At 37.0% G+C, this 17,820-nt stretch overlaps 1 protein-coding gene and 1 non-coding gene across 6 annotated transcripts in view; one reads left to right on the plus strand and one right to left on the minus strand.

Annotated features, from left to right (window-relative positions):
• Positions 1–17,820, minus strand: part of EDA (ectodysplasin A) — a 326,107-nt gene that overhangs the window by 288,347 nt on the left and 19,940 nt on the right. The gene's annotated exons all lie outside the window — the stretch shown is intronic.
• On the plus strand, positions 10,522–10,628 carry LOC123613895 (U6 spliceosomal RNA). The gene has a single exon (XR_006721325.1). It is a non-coding gene; the product is annotated as a U6 spliceosomal RNA (small nuclear RNA).

A 17,820-nucleotide genomic window follows, 5' to 3' on the forward strand; every position in this document is an offset into this window, starting at 1 on the left:
ATTATATACTTCACAGTTATATTTAATTTTAATTTTTACATTTACACTGTATATATAAACCCCTGAAATTCTTTGTTGAATGACTAAATAGATGAACTTCATCAAGACTCCAATATATTGAGCCCGTTCGTACCTCCCATCTTATTTCCCCTCCCTACCCAGTATATTCAATGGCCTACCATTACAATCACTTCCTCAATGTCCTTGCCTCTCTCTCCCATGTCGTAGGAGTCTGTACTTAGAATCTGAACTCTGCTGCTAACTGTGGCCAGGAGAACATGGGATCCTCCTGCTTTTACAACCTCATCTTGTACAACTTGCTGCCTCACTCACTCCTTCCAGGTCACACTGCTCCTTTTTCAGTTCCTTTAAAATACCAAGATCATCCTTCCTTCATGACCTCCACAAGCTTTCTTACTACTGCGTATAGGACCCATCCAGCACCCTCTTCTCATTCTATATCTCATTGTCCATGCTACCTCCTTAGCAAGGCCTTCTCAGTTCATTCTAATTAAAGTAGGTGCTCCCCTGTTATTCTCTCATTGCACACTCCATGGCTCTTTATAAACCCATATTTACTTACATACTGATTATCTCTGTCATTAGACCATAAGTTACATCAGGGCTGGGACACTATCTATTTTGTTCACTGTCATATGCCCAGCCTCTAATACACAGTACCTCACATAAACTAGTAACTCAATTATATCTTTGAAAGAATGAGTAACAAACACTCATTATTTCCTTTTCTTATGAGGGAGAGTAATTACGTTTTTTAAAAGTTTTATTGGTTTATTTATTTATTTTTTAATGGAGGTACTTGCATGCTAAGCATGTGCTCTGCCACTGAGCTATACTGTCCCCACCACCATCACTTCCTTTTTTTGTGGTGGGAGAGGAAATCAGTTTTATTTATTTATTTATTTATTTGTTTGTTTGTTTGTTTGTTTGTTTATTTATTTAATGGTGGTACTGGGGATTGAACCTAGGACTTCGTGCATGCTAGGCATGCACTCTACCACTGAGCTATACCCTTCCCCTGACAATCGTTTCCTTTTGAACTTCCCAATATCCTATGCAATAAGGAAGTTTGTTATCCCACAGTATAGGCAGAGAGTCACACAGCCGGTAGCAGAACCAAAGTCTTCTCACTCCAAATCCAATGCTCTTGTGTTAACACTACCTCGCCAGATAGGGAGTGTTCTTTGTTATATGAAAACAAATACTATAATAAACTCATTAAGTCACATTTCTCATAAAGATGTGGCAATGTCAACTCCAGTTCTTTGGCTTTAAGAATTTCTCTGAGATAGTACTACTCTTTCCACACCTGCAAGGGGAAAAGAACTATATTTCACATACCACAAGGAGACAAAGGAAACAGGTTTGGGTATTCATGTGCTTTTTTCATAGCATGTAATGTGATTCTGCTGGGAAGCTTGCTATAAGCCAATAAAAGTAAAGAAATAATAGCCCTACCTTATAAATCTGTCAGTAAGTAGGTTCCCAATATTTAGTCCCCTGACAGACACAACAATTGCTTTGCTTATACAAGTTAACAGAGTTACCATTTTCCTATTGACCCTGAGAATTAGATTAAATAGACCAGGCAGGCTGTAATTTACCAAGCCTCACATTTATATGCACTCAAAATTCACTGAAACCATTTCAGGAACTATCATATGCATTATCTAATATTTTATTTCATAAGAATTCAAAATATGACTAATTCTTTCTGCTGTCATATGTCTTTTGATGCATTCTATAAAAAAAGATAGCTATTTTTGTTGTGAGCTTACTATTTGTACTAAACATTATTCTAGGCACAGGGGATCCAGCGGTAAAGAAGAAATAGTGCTTGCTCACATTGAAGCTTACATATTTTGGCTTCCTCAGGTTAGTCACTTGGTTTTAGATTTTCCCCAATAACATTTTTATTAAGGTTGAAAACTGAAGGAGAAAAACATTTACTAAGGGTATCTACAATCCTGACACAAATTTGAGCATGTGGATTCTTTCCACACACCAACCAATTTCCTAACACCAGCTGGGGGTCCTACAATTTAACTCAATTCTGACACTATCTGCCTGGAGATAACATTAGATCCCACAGGTTAAGGGCTCAATCCTATAAGAGTGTCCCAGCCCTTTCAGAGGCCAATTTTAATTTCAGGTTGTCACTTGTACTTCTGATCCTACCAGCTATAGATTGGAGGTTCCAATGACCTCTTCTTTGGGCTTGATTAATTTCCTAGAGTGGCTCACAGAACTCAAAGAAACACTTTACTTACTGGATTACCATTTTTGTTGGTTTGCTTGCGGGTTTTTTTGGTTTTGTTCTGTTACTTTTTTTTTTATATTAAAGTGTATAACTCAGGAATAGCCACATGGAAGAGATGATTGGGCATGGAGCTTCCTTGCCCTCTGCAAGACACTCCCAGAATCTCCAATCTGGGAGCTTTCTGAACTCTGTCCTTTTTGGGTTTTTATGGAGGCTTCATTATGTTGTCATGATTGATTAAATCATTGGCCATAGCAATTGAACTCAGTCTTCAGCCCCTCTCCCCTCCCAAGAGGCCTGGAAGTGGGATTGAAAGTGACAACCTTCTAATCACATGGTTGGCCCCACTGACAACCAACCCCCATCCTTAGGTTACCTAGAGGCTTTCTAAAACTCAGCTTATTAACATAACAAAAGATAACTTGTCCACCCTCCACATTTAGGAAGTTCTAAAGGTTTTAGAAGCTGTGTGCCAGAAACTAGGTGAGGACCAAATATATATTTCTTTTATAAATCACAATATCACACTATCTTCAATAATTCTGTACATGTCTAGCTTTTCCCTCCCACTGTCATCTTCCAACTTCAGTTAAGAGAAGAGGCTTTGGAATCAGGGCTGGATTCTAGTCCTGGCTCTGTCACTTATTGGCTTAGTGGCCACAGGTAAGTTAACCTCTCAGAACTTCAGTTCCTTCCTCTGTGAGATCTTCACGCTGCAGGTATAGTATTATTTACTATTTCAAAACTCAAATTCCATCAAGTTCCTTCCTTACCTAAAAACCCTTCAATAGTTTCCCATTAGCCTTAAAACAAAGACCAAGTCCTCCCTCCTCAAGGCTTCCAAAGGTCCTGCATAGTCTCCTGTCTGCCTACCTCTCTGACCTCTTCTCATACCATGTTCCCACTTACCTTCTCTAATCCAGCTACTCTTGCCTTCTTTCAGCCTCTTAAATTAGGGTTACCAGCTTTAGCAAATAAAAATATAGAATGCCCAATTAAATATGAATTTCAGATAAACAACAAAATTTTTAATAGACGTATATCCCAAATATTATATGATATATTATAATTTCTACTAAAAAATTATTCACTTTACCTGAAATTCAGATTTAATTGAGCACTCAGTATTTCATCTGCAATTCTACTTAAATATGCTACCTCCCTCCTGCACCAGGGCCTTTGCCCATGTTGTTCTCGCTCCCTGAGAAGCTCTTTCCTCACTCTCCCACTGAAAGAGCTGTTGCAAGGCATATGTGAAACAAGATTTAGGAAGTGTATAGCACAGTACTTAGCACAAAGAAAATACTCAACAAATAGTATAAATAAGAATTCAAAGCTTTCTACTCTTGGTTTATCTTTTATATTATACAGATTGTGGCAGTTATCAACATTTTGTCATTGTAAATAAGTCATTCTCAATGCTCTTGGGTTCTTTATAAGAGTATTGGTAAATGGCAATATATACACATAACATATAGTATTTCCCTTACCAACTACTTTAATATATGTGCTTTCATATGTGGTCTTCACAATAATTCTGTAACATAAACATCACATAACATCACAGTAGTATGATTTTATTCATTTTACAGATGAAGAAATAACCAGGTAAGTTCTAAGTCACTTAAATAAATAATAAATAGTAAAAGCAATAATCAAACCTAGGCCTTCTAGCTTAAAAAGCTAAAATTTTGCAGCTATATGGTATTGTCTCCCTACCCATTATCAGTCTGTGACAGATCTATATTACTACTACTACTACTACTACTACTACTACTACCACCAGTGATAATAACAGTAATCAGCAATAACAACCATAACAGCTAACACTTACTCAACACTTTCTCTGAGCCATGAATTTTTCTAAGTGCTTTGCATGTATTATCGTATTCTCATAACAGCCTTAGGAGGTAGATAGCCTGTTATTATTCCCACTTTTCACATAAACTTTAAGCCTCGATTTCCTTCAGTAACTTGTTCAAGGTCACAAAGCTAGTGTCAGAACAAGGATTCAAAGCCATGCAGCTCAGGTCTTAAGTCTGAGCTCTTGTCCTGTCAGAGTCCAGAGGGAATGCACCCATGGAAGTCCTGGTGTCACTCCTGCTACACCATTATATTTACACATGCATACATTTAAGCAACAGCCTATCTTTTGGTTAAGACGGCACCAATCTCCCAGAAAGATACCCCTTTGTGTCATCTTATGGTAAAGGTAATAACTTTTTGATGAGCCAGCTACATTTTCTGTCTTGAAACAATAGCATGAATTCATAAAAATGACTGGTCTGGCTTAGAAGCAGAATGAAACAATCTGGTCCAGAATAATGTGATTTTCATTGGGAATTTTAAAGCCATCTTCCTCAATGTCCATTTTACTGACTCAGATGTTTTCTACTATTGTCCTGTATATGTCATATACACATAAACATATACACTCTCCCAACCACCACAGATCTTGCCAAATGCAACAAGCTACATGTAGCATAATTGCTTCTGCCTTTTATAATTGCCACTGCAAATGATAAAAAAGCATAGGCTTATAATTCGGCAAATTTTACATTTCTCAGAAAAACTGCTAGCAGCTTTGGAACCTCCAACTGGCTAGTTAAAACAACAGAACAGGACATGGTGATAATGCAAAGGCTGAGCAGTTATGTATCAGAAAATAACAACAAAATAAAACATAGTATGAGCCCCCAAATTTGTATTATCTGCTCTCATACTTGCCAGAAGGATTGGAATTTGAAAAGGAAACTAAATAAGATCTATGTTGTTTCAGATCACAGGCATTGGAGTCAAAATAGACCTGGGTTTAAATCCCAGGTATGCTATTTACTGTCTGTTATTTAATCTCTCAGAGCTTGTTCCCTCATCTGTAAAATAGGGCTAATACCTACTTTGCAGGGAAATTATAAAGACTGAATTAGAATACATGTAAATCTCTTAGTCCGATGGTTGACACTTAGCAGCACATGGTAGACCCTCAATAATCCAAATCCCTCTAATCCTCCTGACAGGCCTGGTGTTAGTGCAGAGCGGTTACAGAATCACAGTGATACTAATTCTGTTCTTTTCAGACCTAAGGAGCTGCCTGCCAGATGCCTACTTTCCTCCCTCCACTTTACCACAAACTTCATTTTCTCCTTTGGCATCTAAGGAACAGTGTTCATCTAGCCTTTGTCTCTGGGGTGGCAGAAATAAGGGAGCCAGTCTCAGCAGTTTAGGAGGGGGGAAGATGGTTGTGCTAAGTTCTTTTGTGTCCTCTAGTTGAGGGCCACTCAATTCAAGGTAACTTCATACCCACATCAACCTGTGCCTTGTATCTGAAGAGAGACCCACCTAGTTATAGTATCGGTTTAATAGTCACCATTTAATTTATTCATTGGAGTTATACAATTAATATGAATATTTTAAATAACTATCATTTCTTACATACTTTTTGCCAGGTAGTATGCTGAATGCTTTACATACATTATTTCATTTAATTCTTCAACAGCTTTCTGGGGAAAGTTAGTGCTTATTCATTAAACAGCAAATATTATTGATTGTAATTAATTATCGATTGTTCTGAATACTAAGAATATAATAGTAAACAAAAGGGACAATAAGTTCTGCCCTCATGGAGTTTACTTTCTACTTTGGGAGATACCAGAATGCTTAAGTAACCCACATGTTATCACCTAGTAAGTAACAAAGCCAAGATTCAAAAGCAGATCTGTAAATGAAATAGGAAGCCCAGAAAGAAATCCTCGCATATACAGTAAATTGATTTTTGACAAGGGTGCCAAAACCATTCAATAGGAAAAGGATGGCCGTTTCAACAAATGGTGTTAGGAAAACTGGATAGCCACATGCAAAGGAATGAAGTTGGACACTTATTTTATACTATATAGAAAAATTTACTCAAAATGGAGCAAAGGCCCAAATGTAAGAGCTTAAACTAAAACTTTCATAAGAAAACATAGGAGAAAAGCTTCATGACATGGAATTTGGCAATGATTTCTTGGACATGACACCAAAAGCACTGGCAACAAAAGAAAAAAATAGATACATTGAACTACATCAAAATTTTTAAAATTTTGCATATCAAAGGACACTAACAACAGAATAAGGCAACTCACAGAATGGGAGAAAATACTTACAAATCATATATCTGATAAGGAGTTACTATCCAGAATATATAAATAATTCTTACAACTAACAACCAAAAAACCAAACAATCCAATTAAAAAATGGCCAAAGGACTTGAATAGATATTTCTCCAAAGAAGTTATACAAATGACCAAGAAGCATAAAATGCTCAGTGTGCCAGTAATAATTAAGGAAATGCAAATCAAAACCATTAGGAGACACCAATTCACAAACACCAGGATGACTACTAAAAAAAAATAAAATAAAACAACAAGTGTTGGCAAAGATGTAGAGAAACTGGAATCCTTGTGCATTGGTGGTAGGAATATAAAACAGTGCAGCTGCTATGGAAAAGTTTGGTGATCTCTCAAAAAATTAAAAATAGAATTACCATGTGACCCAGCAATTCCACTGGGTATATATACCCAAAATAATTGAAAGCAGGGGCTCAAATTGATATTTGTACACTCATGTTCATAGCAGCATCATTTACAATAGCCTAAAGATGGAAGCAATCTAAGTGCCCATCAGCGGATGAAAGGATAAACAAAATGTGATACATACCTATCATGGAATATTATTCAGCCTTAAAAAGCAATGAAATTTCAATGCATGCTACGACATGGATGAACCTTGAAGACTATATACTAAGCAAAACACACCAGTTACAAAGGACAAACACTGTATGATTCTACTGATATGAGGTATCTAAAGTAGTCAAAGTCATAGAAACAAAGTAAATGGTGGTAGCCTGGGGGGAGGGGACAATGGGGAGTTATTGTTTAATGGGTCCAGAATTTCCAGTTGGGAGGATGAAAACATTCTGGAAGTGGATAGTGATGATGATTGCACATTGTGAATGTACTTAATGCCACTGAATTGTACACCTAAAAATGGTTAGAATGGTAAATTTTATGTTATGTATAATTTACCACAATAAAAAAATTAAAAAGCAGACTGATGATTCTTCTACCTATACTCTTATTTACTACAGTACAGTGCCGAGTAGTTGATGCTTAGACTAGTCCAGAGAAATCTTGGTTCAGCACATTCATGTTCAAATGTAAAATTGTGGGGAAGCCATAAAAAACACACAGAGCACTTGGCATCATCACAATGCTATTTGAGAACATAATTTACTTCGTTATCAAGCCCCAGTGCATTACTGAAAACCAATTTTAGATGAACCAGGCTGAATAAAAACCATTACTACAAATAGGAAAATAGCTAACTCGACTGTAAATGATTATCAGGAAGTTGTTTTTAAAACAATTCCCTCAAACTGGGGTTAAAACCTGTTACATAAGTTTTCCTAATCTAGCAGTCAGATTACAAATACTGAACTATTCATGAACTTCTCTTGCTTGTAATTCACGAACCTATCAGATGGAAACACCAGCTGTTTCTGGTACAACATGAGCATTTCTTCTTGTTTTTTTCTCCGTTTTTGTTTAATTCATTGGCAAAGTGTCAACATTTTTTTTTGGTGGGGGGTGGGGGAACTACAGTATTTCTTGAATTAAGAATCAGAAGTAAAATAGAGTTTTCAGTATTTTTTTTTTTTGGTTTTTATTGATTTTTGGAAGGAGAGGCAGAGCCTAAAGTATTAAGACAATGGAAATGTTTTTTAAGCTAAATCCACTGTGATAGCTGTAACCCTCATATAATGGGCAAGTGTATCACTGGAAATGTGATAGACTCTAGGTACCCACTTTACACTATTGGTAGCCTTTTTTCATTGCCACCATCACTACCACCACCTCCACCACCACTACCACTATTGCTACTACTACTGGCTAACATTTAGTGAGCACTTACTATAATGCCAAGCACTATGGTATAAGGTTCGTATGCATTTCCTCTTTGATTCTCATAAAAACTTTATAGAGTAGATATCTTACTATTTTTTAATTTTATACATGAAGAAATGGAGAAGAGTAGTAGAAGATTAGTAGTAAATGGCAGAGCTGGGATTCAAATCCTGGCTCCAGGCTGCCAAGCCCATGTATCTAAGTATCATGTAGACTACCTCCCCATAATACTCTGCTTAAAATGAAAAATCTTTTGACAACACTATGTTCTAACCTCAGTCTTCAGATTTTATATACACGGATCAGTTACAGAAGTTAAGTTAATTAATTAAGCTCGAAGCAGGGTAACTCATCTATCTGATATGGGTTTCTCCCAAGGCAGCTGGCTCACCACTCCTTTTGTCCAGATTCTAGAAGCAACTCAAAGAGTCCTTCTTTGCTCTCTAATTCCTTCTTTTCTTTGACTCTACACCAGAAAAAGTGCTCAGTTCTCTGAGGAATGAAACCTCCCACATGTTAATGGAAGGCAATGAGAAAACATGGTTCTGTATATAGAGTAGCACCTTAGTCAGTTGCTTCCTAATTTATCTCTTCTCTATGTAGAAGTAGACTTGTAGACTACTTGACATACATCATTTTTAGACTTTTATACATGTTCTTTATACTTTTTCTTCTCATTTGCTTTGAATATTCTTGAGTGACCATTTGTCCCAATGCTTTAGAATTCACCTGCTTTACGGCAGAGGGCCTGGACAAGACAGCCTCTTCAAATACTTCTCAGTTCTACTCTTGTGTGATCTCCCAGAGCAATGTTAAAAAACTGCTGGTTGAAAAGTTTGTTTGTCCCATCCTTCCAACCCCTTATCCTACTTGTAACAATGCCACAATCTTGCAACACCCCCACTGGAGTAAAATGGAAGAAGTGAGATGGCATGTCTGACAGAGCACAGCTAATCTTTCGTTCACCACACACAAGCCCAGGTCTCACCCAGAACAGAATCCTCTCAATAATTAAACAGCTATGATAACAAAAAGCTACAGTCACATAAAAGTACAGTTTCCCGGAACACTATTCTGCCTAGGGATGAAAGCTGTTTTGCCTAGGAATTCATAATAAAGTATCACATTCTCATTCTTTCTTTCAAAAGTTTGAGCAACAAAAACAAAACAAGTCTGTGCACCTACTGTGTGTACAACATTGTTCTAGGCACTGAAGATATTAAGTCACATAAGACAGGGTTTAGGAAGAAAGGCAGACCGGTGAAATGACATTCACAGTGCATGGTATATTATAGTTAAGTGCAGTGACAGGAGTATGCCTAGAATCTTATGAGAACACAAAAGAGGATCTACTTCAGACTTGGCAGTGAGTAGTCAGGGGAAGTTTTTTGGAGTAGGTGACATTTAAACTGAGCTTCGGGTGAAAAAGGTAGAAGGTAAACTAAACTGAAGTGAGGGTAGATTTGAGGCAGTAGGCAATAAGAGGAGAGATTGAAGAAACATTAAAGATGTAGACTCCATAGGACTCAGTGTTACAATTTGGGTGGGGAAGGAGTGAGAAGAATAATTTAAAGCATTCAGATTTCTGGCTTGGAAATGGACAATAGTGCTACTCATTGAGATAGTGAACAGGGGAGGAGGAGCAGGTTTGGGATGAGAAGATACATGCAGTTTTGGATAAGTTGATTTTAACTGCCTATGGGAAACGAAGAGATTTCCAATAGAAATTATACTGGAGCTCAGTAGGTATGTAGTAAAAAGAGAGGTACAGGCTGCAATCTTGATTTCAAAGCTATTCCCACAGAGATAGTGGCAATCAAAGCCATGATTTTTAAAGAGTTCACAGTGGGAGAATGTATAGATTAACAACAGAAAAGAGACAAGGATGTAGACCTAGGGAATGTCAACAAGGCTGCAGACTTAGGGAATGTCAACATTTTTTAGAGATGAGCAGAAGATCTTCTAAAAGAACTTGAGAAGGAACAGCCAGAGAGGTAGGAAAACAAACAAGAAAGCCCATTGCCACAGAAATAAGAAGATAGACTTTAAAAAAAATAAGACTATAACACACAGAATGGGAGGGAATATCTACAAATTATCCCTCTGATAAGAGTTCAGTATCTAGGAAACATCAAAAACTACAATTCAGCCATAAAAAGATACACAATGAAATTTTAAAATGGGCAAAGGATTTGAAAAGATACTTCTCCAAAGAGGATATACAAATGACCAATAAGCACATGAAAAGATGCTCAATATACTTAGTCTTTGGGGAAATGCAACTCAAAACAATAATTAGTGCTTACTTTGGTAGCACATACACTAAAATTGGAATGACACAGAGAAGATTAGCATAGCCCCTGCACAAGGATGACATGCAAATTCGTGAAGCGTTCCACATTTTTTAGCAATGTTCTCCTAAGGTAGTCTACCTAGGCAATAGAAATAAAAGCAAAAACAAACAAATGGGACCTAATTAAACTCATAAGCTTGTGCATGGTAAAGACAACCATAAATAAAAAGAAAAGACAACCTACAGAATGGGAGAAAATATTTGCAAAAGATGAGACTGACAAGGACTTAATTTCCAGAATACACAAACAGCTCATACAACTTAATAACAAAAAAACAAACAATCCCATCCAAAAATGGGCAGAAGACTTAAACAAACATTTCTCCAAGGAAGACATACAAACGGCCCATAGGCACATGAAAAAATGCTCACCATCGCTAATTTTCAGAGAAATGCAAATCAAAACTACAATGAGGTAACACCTCACACTGGTCAGAATGGCCATCATTAAAAAGTCCACAAATCATAAATGCTGGAGAGGGTGTGGAGAAAAAGGAACCCTCCTACACTGTTGGTGGAAATGTAGTTTGGTATAGTCATTATGGAAAACAGTATGGAGAGTCCTTAAAAAACTGAAAATAGGCTTACCTATGATCCAGCAATCCCACTCCTGGGCATATATCTGGAGGAAACTCTAATTCAAAAAGATACATGCACCCCAATGTTCAAAGCAGAACTATTTACAATAGCCAAGATATGGAAACAACCTAAATGTCCATCAACAGATGACTGGATAAAGAAGTTGTGAGACACACAAACACACACAGTGGAACACTACTCAGTGATTAAAAAAGAATAAAATAATGCCATCTGCAGCAACATGAATGAACCTAGAGATCATCATACTAAGTGAAGTAAGCTAGAAAGAGAAAAATACCATATGATATCACATATATGTGGAATTTTTTTTTTTAGAAAAAAAGGACACAAATGAACTTATTTACAAAACAGAGACAGATTCATAGACACAGAAAACAAACTTATGGTTACCAGCGGGGAAAGGGCACAAGGAGGGATAAATTGGGAGTTCAGGATTTATAGATACTAAGTACTATATAAAATAGAGAAACAACAAGGTCCTACTGTATAGCCCAGGGAACTATATTCAATACCTAGTAATGGCCTATAATGAAAAAGAATATGGAAAGGAAAGATATATATATATATATATATATGTTGTACACCAGAAGTTAATGCAATATTGTAAATTGACTGTACTTCAATAAAAAATAAATTAAAAATTTTTAATTTAAAAAACAATGATTAGATATCACTTCACACCCTCTAGGATGGATACAATAAAAAACACAAATAATAACAATTGTTGGCAAGGATGTGAAGAAATTGGAACTCTTATATACTGCTAATGAGAATGTAAAATGGTCCAGCAACTGTGGAAAGCAGTTTGGCAGTTTCTCAATAAGTTAAACATAGAATTATCATATGACCCAGCAATTTCACTCCTAGGTATATATCCAAAAGAAGTGAAAACAGGTGTTCAAACAGAAACTTATATGCTATTGTTCATAGCAGCATTATTCACAATAGCCAAAAAGCGGCAACCATCCAAATGTTCCTCAATGGATGAATGGATAAACAAAAGTGGTACATTCTTACATTGGGCTACTATTCAGCCATAAAAAGGAATGAAGTACCAATACATGCTACAATAAAGATGAATCTTAAAAATATTGTTAAGTGAAAGAGGCCAGACATATGATTCCATTTATATGAAATATCTAGAATATGCAAATCCATAGAGACAGAAGGTAGGTTAATGGTTGATAGGGGCCAGTGGGGGAAGGGGCCATGAAGAGTGACTGCCAATGGGTACAGGGTTTCTTCTTTGGAGATATAAAAACATTCTAGAATTAAATAGTGGTAATGGTTGCACAATTCTGTGACTATACTTAAAAACCAGTAAACTGTACACTTTAAAAGGGCAAATTTTGTGGTATGTGAATTACATCTCAATTACAAAATTTTAAAACAAAACATAAACTTTACATTCAATAAATATTCACTGAGGAACATTAATAAATGAAATGACTCTATCCTATCACCAGTAAATTCAAAATGTCAAATGACTTTCTGTGCTTATTATTAAAAACTTTTTAAAATAACAAATAAAAAAGAGGATTGGGCAATACCAAACATGACAGAAAGTGAAATATGATTACAACAAGAATCTCATTTAATTTTACAATATGGAGATCATAAGTGACCTTAGGAAAAACAGATTCAGAAGTAAGGGCACAGAACCTAACCACAGGAAGATGAAGAATCAATGACTTGTTGACTTGTAGACAGCAAGTTTATTCCATTCTTTTCAGAAGCTTCACTATTAAGAGAAATGGGAAATAGAGTAGCTTTAGGGATATGTTGGATCAAAGAAAGTCCCTCCCTGCCAGATGGGAACATAATTATGTGCTAAGAAGAAAAAGACATTAGAGAGGGTTCAAAGATACAGGAGAGAAAGAAAATGACTGATATAGAAAGAACCATGAAAAACTGGAGGGGAGTGGGAGAGGATCTGAAGCCCAGGTGAAAGGACTAGTCTTGGACCAAAGGAACATCCTTCCTCTATGAAGACAGGAGCACAAGAGTGGGTCCAAATGGAGTTCAATCTGTAGGGATTCCAGTGAGTGAGGGGAATGGAACAGTTACAATTTTGGGGGCTTTGTCAAAGTAGGGAGAACTGGGGACAAGAAATCAAGAGACTTGAGGATAATTCCAAGAGGGTGATTGGAGTGACAGGTAAAAGGATCTAGACTGGTAAGGTAAAAAGTCCAGGCAGGTCCAAAAGAGAACATAAGCTGGTTGGCTTTACATCATGGGGCCACCGCTGTTCAGTTTTTTAGGAGTAATAAGAAGAAAGATCTAATCCTTTTGACTTCTTTTGTGTAATACAGGCACTGAGATTTCCCATACCACCAAAACTGTAAAATAACAGAGATAGACTACTCCAAAAGGAAACTGCAGTACTACTAAGAAAAGGAAATGGAAACTGAGTAGGCAATAAAGAACAAATGAACCATAATTTCATATTATAGTAGCATACTATCATACGAACTGTTGTTAGACAATATATAGACCAAATAAGTAAGGTTTATGGGCTCTAAGCCTTTACCCAAATGCACCTTTCATGCACCGTCTCAGTCTTTGCTCATGCTGCTCCCTCTACTCAGAATTCTCATTTGCAATTTCAGCTTCTCTCTAATGTCAGGGACTTATTGTATCTTTCTATCTCTTACAATGCGATGCAGAATGTCTGGCATGTCATAAATGCTGATTTGAGTTCAGATGAAATAGGGAAAAAAGTCACTAAGGACTAAGTGATCAGGAAAGGCTTCACAAACAAGTGTGAAATTTAAGCTTGTCCTTAAAGATGAGGAGTATTCTACTGTCAAAAAAGAGAATTTTAACAGGAGGAGTGACACAAGTGACAATGAAGGTAGGAACAGCAGTAAGAAAACCAATCTATATATATAGCTGGGGCTTCCTATTATGAATAGCAGATAATGCTGGCAAACCAACATTGATGTGGGTCTTGAATGGCTAGCTAAAGCATTTGGACTATACTTATTATGCCAGTGATTTTTAAGGTGGGGAAAGAGTTAAGAAAATCTGGGTGTGAGGGAGGAAAGCAATAGGGATTCTACTGAGCTGCACTGATAAAATTGCCAGTGTTAGAAGAGACCTTATAGGTCGCCAGCTTCAATTTCCAACATTTTACAGATAAGAACATTGAGAGCCAGAAAGGTGAAGTGACCTACATAAGGTGATCCAACTTAACCAGAGGAAAACAAATTGACTCATATCTTGGACCAGAACCTCTGTCTCCCAATTTCCAGTCTAGTTCTCCTTCTACCACGCATGGAAAGAAACTATCACATGGCCAGGCTGAAAGAAAGCATTTGCAAATATAAAAAGGAAATACAACTAAAAGCATGTAACATGAAGAATTCCAATGCCATCAATTCCTGTGAATTTATGTCAACAGTCAGGGCAACTATACGTAATATATAAGGTAACAATCAGGATAAAAGTTTTACACACTTGAGGAGACAAAGGGACACATTTATCAATACATCCTGTAGGAAATAACTGTACAGTTTTATATTTTTTACCTATATTTGTATTGGATCCTCAGAAAAGCACTGTGAAGGAGATACAGAAGGTATTATCTTTCCCATTTTACAAAGAAGGACATTGAAATGTGCTAATTGGCTTAAATGAAGAGCCAGAATTCATTCCAGTACTCCTCCCCCAACTTCCAGGACATACCAGTCTGCAAAATAGACCAAAACAAGCATGAGGCAACTTTGGTTTTGAAGGAGGAAGCAAGACTTTGTGAATGAGTAGGTAAATGCAGGGGCTGTGGAGAAAATGGGTTAATTGAAAGTGTGAAAAAGGAATTTATGAATTAGTAATACTATTTGGGCTTACATTTTTACCTGTGAGTCACATCTCTCTTATAAATGCTTGGCACATAGTAGGAAAAGAGTAATTATTTGTTGAATAAATAATTTAATGGCACAAATTTCAATCTGTACACACACTGTCTGTGGTTGGTAAATATGTGTTTATTATGTCATTGTCCTCAGGTCACAAACCATATGCTTTGTGAGTCTTGCTAAAAGATGAAGAAAAAAGAATATGAAAAAGAATATACATATGTAGGTAGATACATATATACATATAAATATATAACTGAATCACTATGCTGTACACCAGAAATTAACACATTGTAAACCGAATATACTTCAATAAAAAATTAAAGACTATAGAATCAGAAAAAAAATAAAAGATGTGGAAAACTCTGAAATTTCTCTTACTGGGATGATGTCAAAAGACAAAATTGTATTACTTACACAGCTGTGATATATAACACAACATTTACCAAAGGATAAAATTCTAGTGTTTAATACTTAAATGCGTACACACACAAACACAATCAATCTCTGCTGTCTCCTGCTCTCTCTCTCACTCTCTCTCTCTCTCACACACACACACACACACACACACACACACAAACACACAACAGGTGCACAAACATTAGCCACAACTCTGGCTTTTCCCTAGACCTTTATTATTTGGAACACTGGTATATTTTGTGTTACACAAGGTATAGAGGTCCTTACCTTAAGTGTTCACCTGTATTTACACGTTAAATGAGATATTGTTAAAAATACAAACGAAGGTTAGGTAACTCTGATATATAATAGGGAAAGGCCTTTGGCTTAAAAGGGAACTTGGGTATGAAGCCTCCCATGACCTGGAAAATCAGTTAGATTCTAAAGGCCAAGAAACTGAGGTACCTTTACTAGTCTGTGGGGGAAATTAATTCCAAAAGCATTGTAAAGACAAAAACTTGCTTGGTTAAAGAAATCAAGAAATACATAGCAGGTCAAAGTAGAATATGAGTGCCTGCTATGCGGAAGGCTTTTAAAGATTTGAAGGAGGGAGGAGGGTATAGCTCAGTGGTAGAGTGTGTTGCTTAGCATGCACAAGGTCCTGAGTTCAATCCCCAGTACCTCCATACAAACAAACAAACAAACCTAATTACTTCCCCAAAGATAATTATTAACTAATTAATTATTTGAAGGATGGAAAGGAACTGTGGGTGGAGGCTCTAGGGTCAAATATGCTTTCTGTGAGGGTGCCTGACCTGACGCAGGGCTCGAAAAGAAAAGAAGCCTTGGTGGCCGACCCCATTAATAACCACCTGAACCTTAAAGTAGCATGATATTCCCCTTAAGAAATGTGTACAACTGCACTTCAGAGTCCAATATTAGGGAGAATGTTTTAATATGTTAAGACTTGCTTGTATATTTAACTAAAGGAGTACAGATTAGCACTGTAGAAGGTACAAAGAAGTATAACACTGTCTCTGCCTTTGAAAACTTTCATCTAGTCAAGGAAACGAGATAAACTACAACACTGTAGTGTCAAATGAGGGGTTTAGAGAAGTGTTGAGATGGATGGGCAAGGGAGAATTCCCTTTAGTGGTAAGGTGTAAATTGAGCTTTTCCTTTCGGACCTGAAGGAATCTAAGAGGCAGCTGGAAGAAAGGACATGCTATTTTGGGGAATGAGTAAACAAAGGCCAGAATGTGAGAGGTCTATGAATGCACCTGTCTGGACGGAACAAGATTCAGATGAAGACTAGCAAGAAGAGTGGCAGAGCAGTTCAAGCCTGAGTGCAGAGAGGCTTAGAATGCCAGTTTAAGAAGTCTGAAGAGTGGCACTGGGGAGACAGAAGAGATTTCTGAGGAAGGGGGTCACACGACAAACTTGAAGAAAAAGAATCTAGCTGAGGTATGCATATGGAGGAGAGAATAAAGCAACTCTCAACAAGATAACCACTGTAGGAGTCAGGTAACTGAGGTAGAATCACAAACTTTCTTGGTTGGGAGAGACCTTGAAGATCATCTAATCCAAACACAACCAGAGTGGTCACAGTGGGACTCAAAAGAAAGGGAGTAATGCAAGAGACATCATGAACAGTATAAATCAACCTCACAAAATATGAATCAGCTTAGCAATTGATTGCTAGATACGAGTAGCAAGTGAAAGGGAGAAGTGTTAAAAAAAAAAAAAGCCTCCAAGGTTTAATGCCTGAGTGATTGGAAGAATGAAACTGGGCTTTAATTTTGAAAAATTCAGGGTATGTGGTGGGAGAGGGGAAGGACGGAGGTGAGTTCAGTTTAACTTAGTGAATTTGAGAGATCAGCTGGAACTCCAAGCAGAAACAAAGAGTACCAAAAAGATTTGTCTAACATCGTTAAGAAAAAAGTAGGTTTGCACTCCTTGGTTGACTCTTTGTAAGCTAAATCAGCTTTAAGGAATAGAGTCCCCACTAGCAATGTGTCTTGCACATAATATGCACTCTGTGAAGTGGTGTGAGTCAGGGGAACTCCTAAACTCTGCCCCTCTTCCTTCTCCCTCTCAATCTGACTAACTATGACAAGTGTTAATATCCTTCTTAATAAACCCTCATAGTTTCCCCAGCCTAAGCATTTAGACTACACAGCAAAAGTGCTTTAGAAGCATGTAATGCTTCTAGGCATGGAGCCATGTGGATTGATCCAAAACCTTATAAATGCTTATGCTATCATTGCCCTTGTAGACCACTGGTATGGCAGGATGAAACAGGAATAACAATCCACAAACGACCAAATAAAATTCAGAAGCAGTCTTTTGAAAATCAGTTTCATTGTGGCTGTTTATTTTCAACCCCTG

The sequence above is a fragment of the Camelus bactrianus genome, chromosome X (genome assembly GCF_048773025.1).
Source record: "Camelus bactrianus isolate YW-2024 breed Bactrian camel chromosome X, ASM4877302v1, whole genome shotgun sequence".
NCBI lineage: Eukaryota > Metazoa > Chordata > Mammalia > Artiodactyla > Camelidae > Camelus > Camelus bactrianus.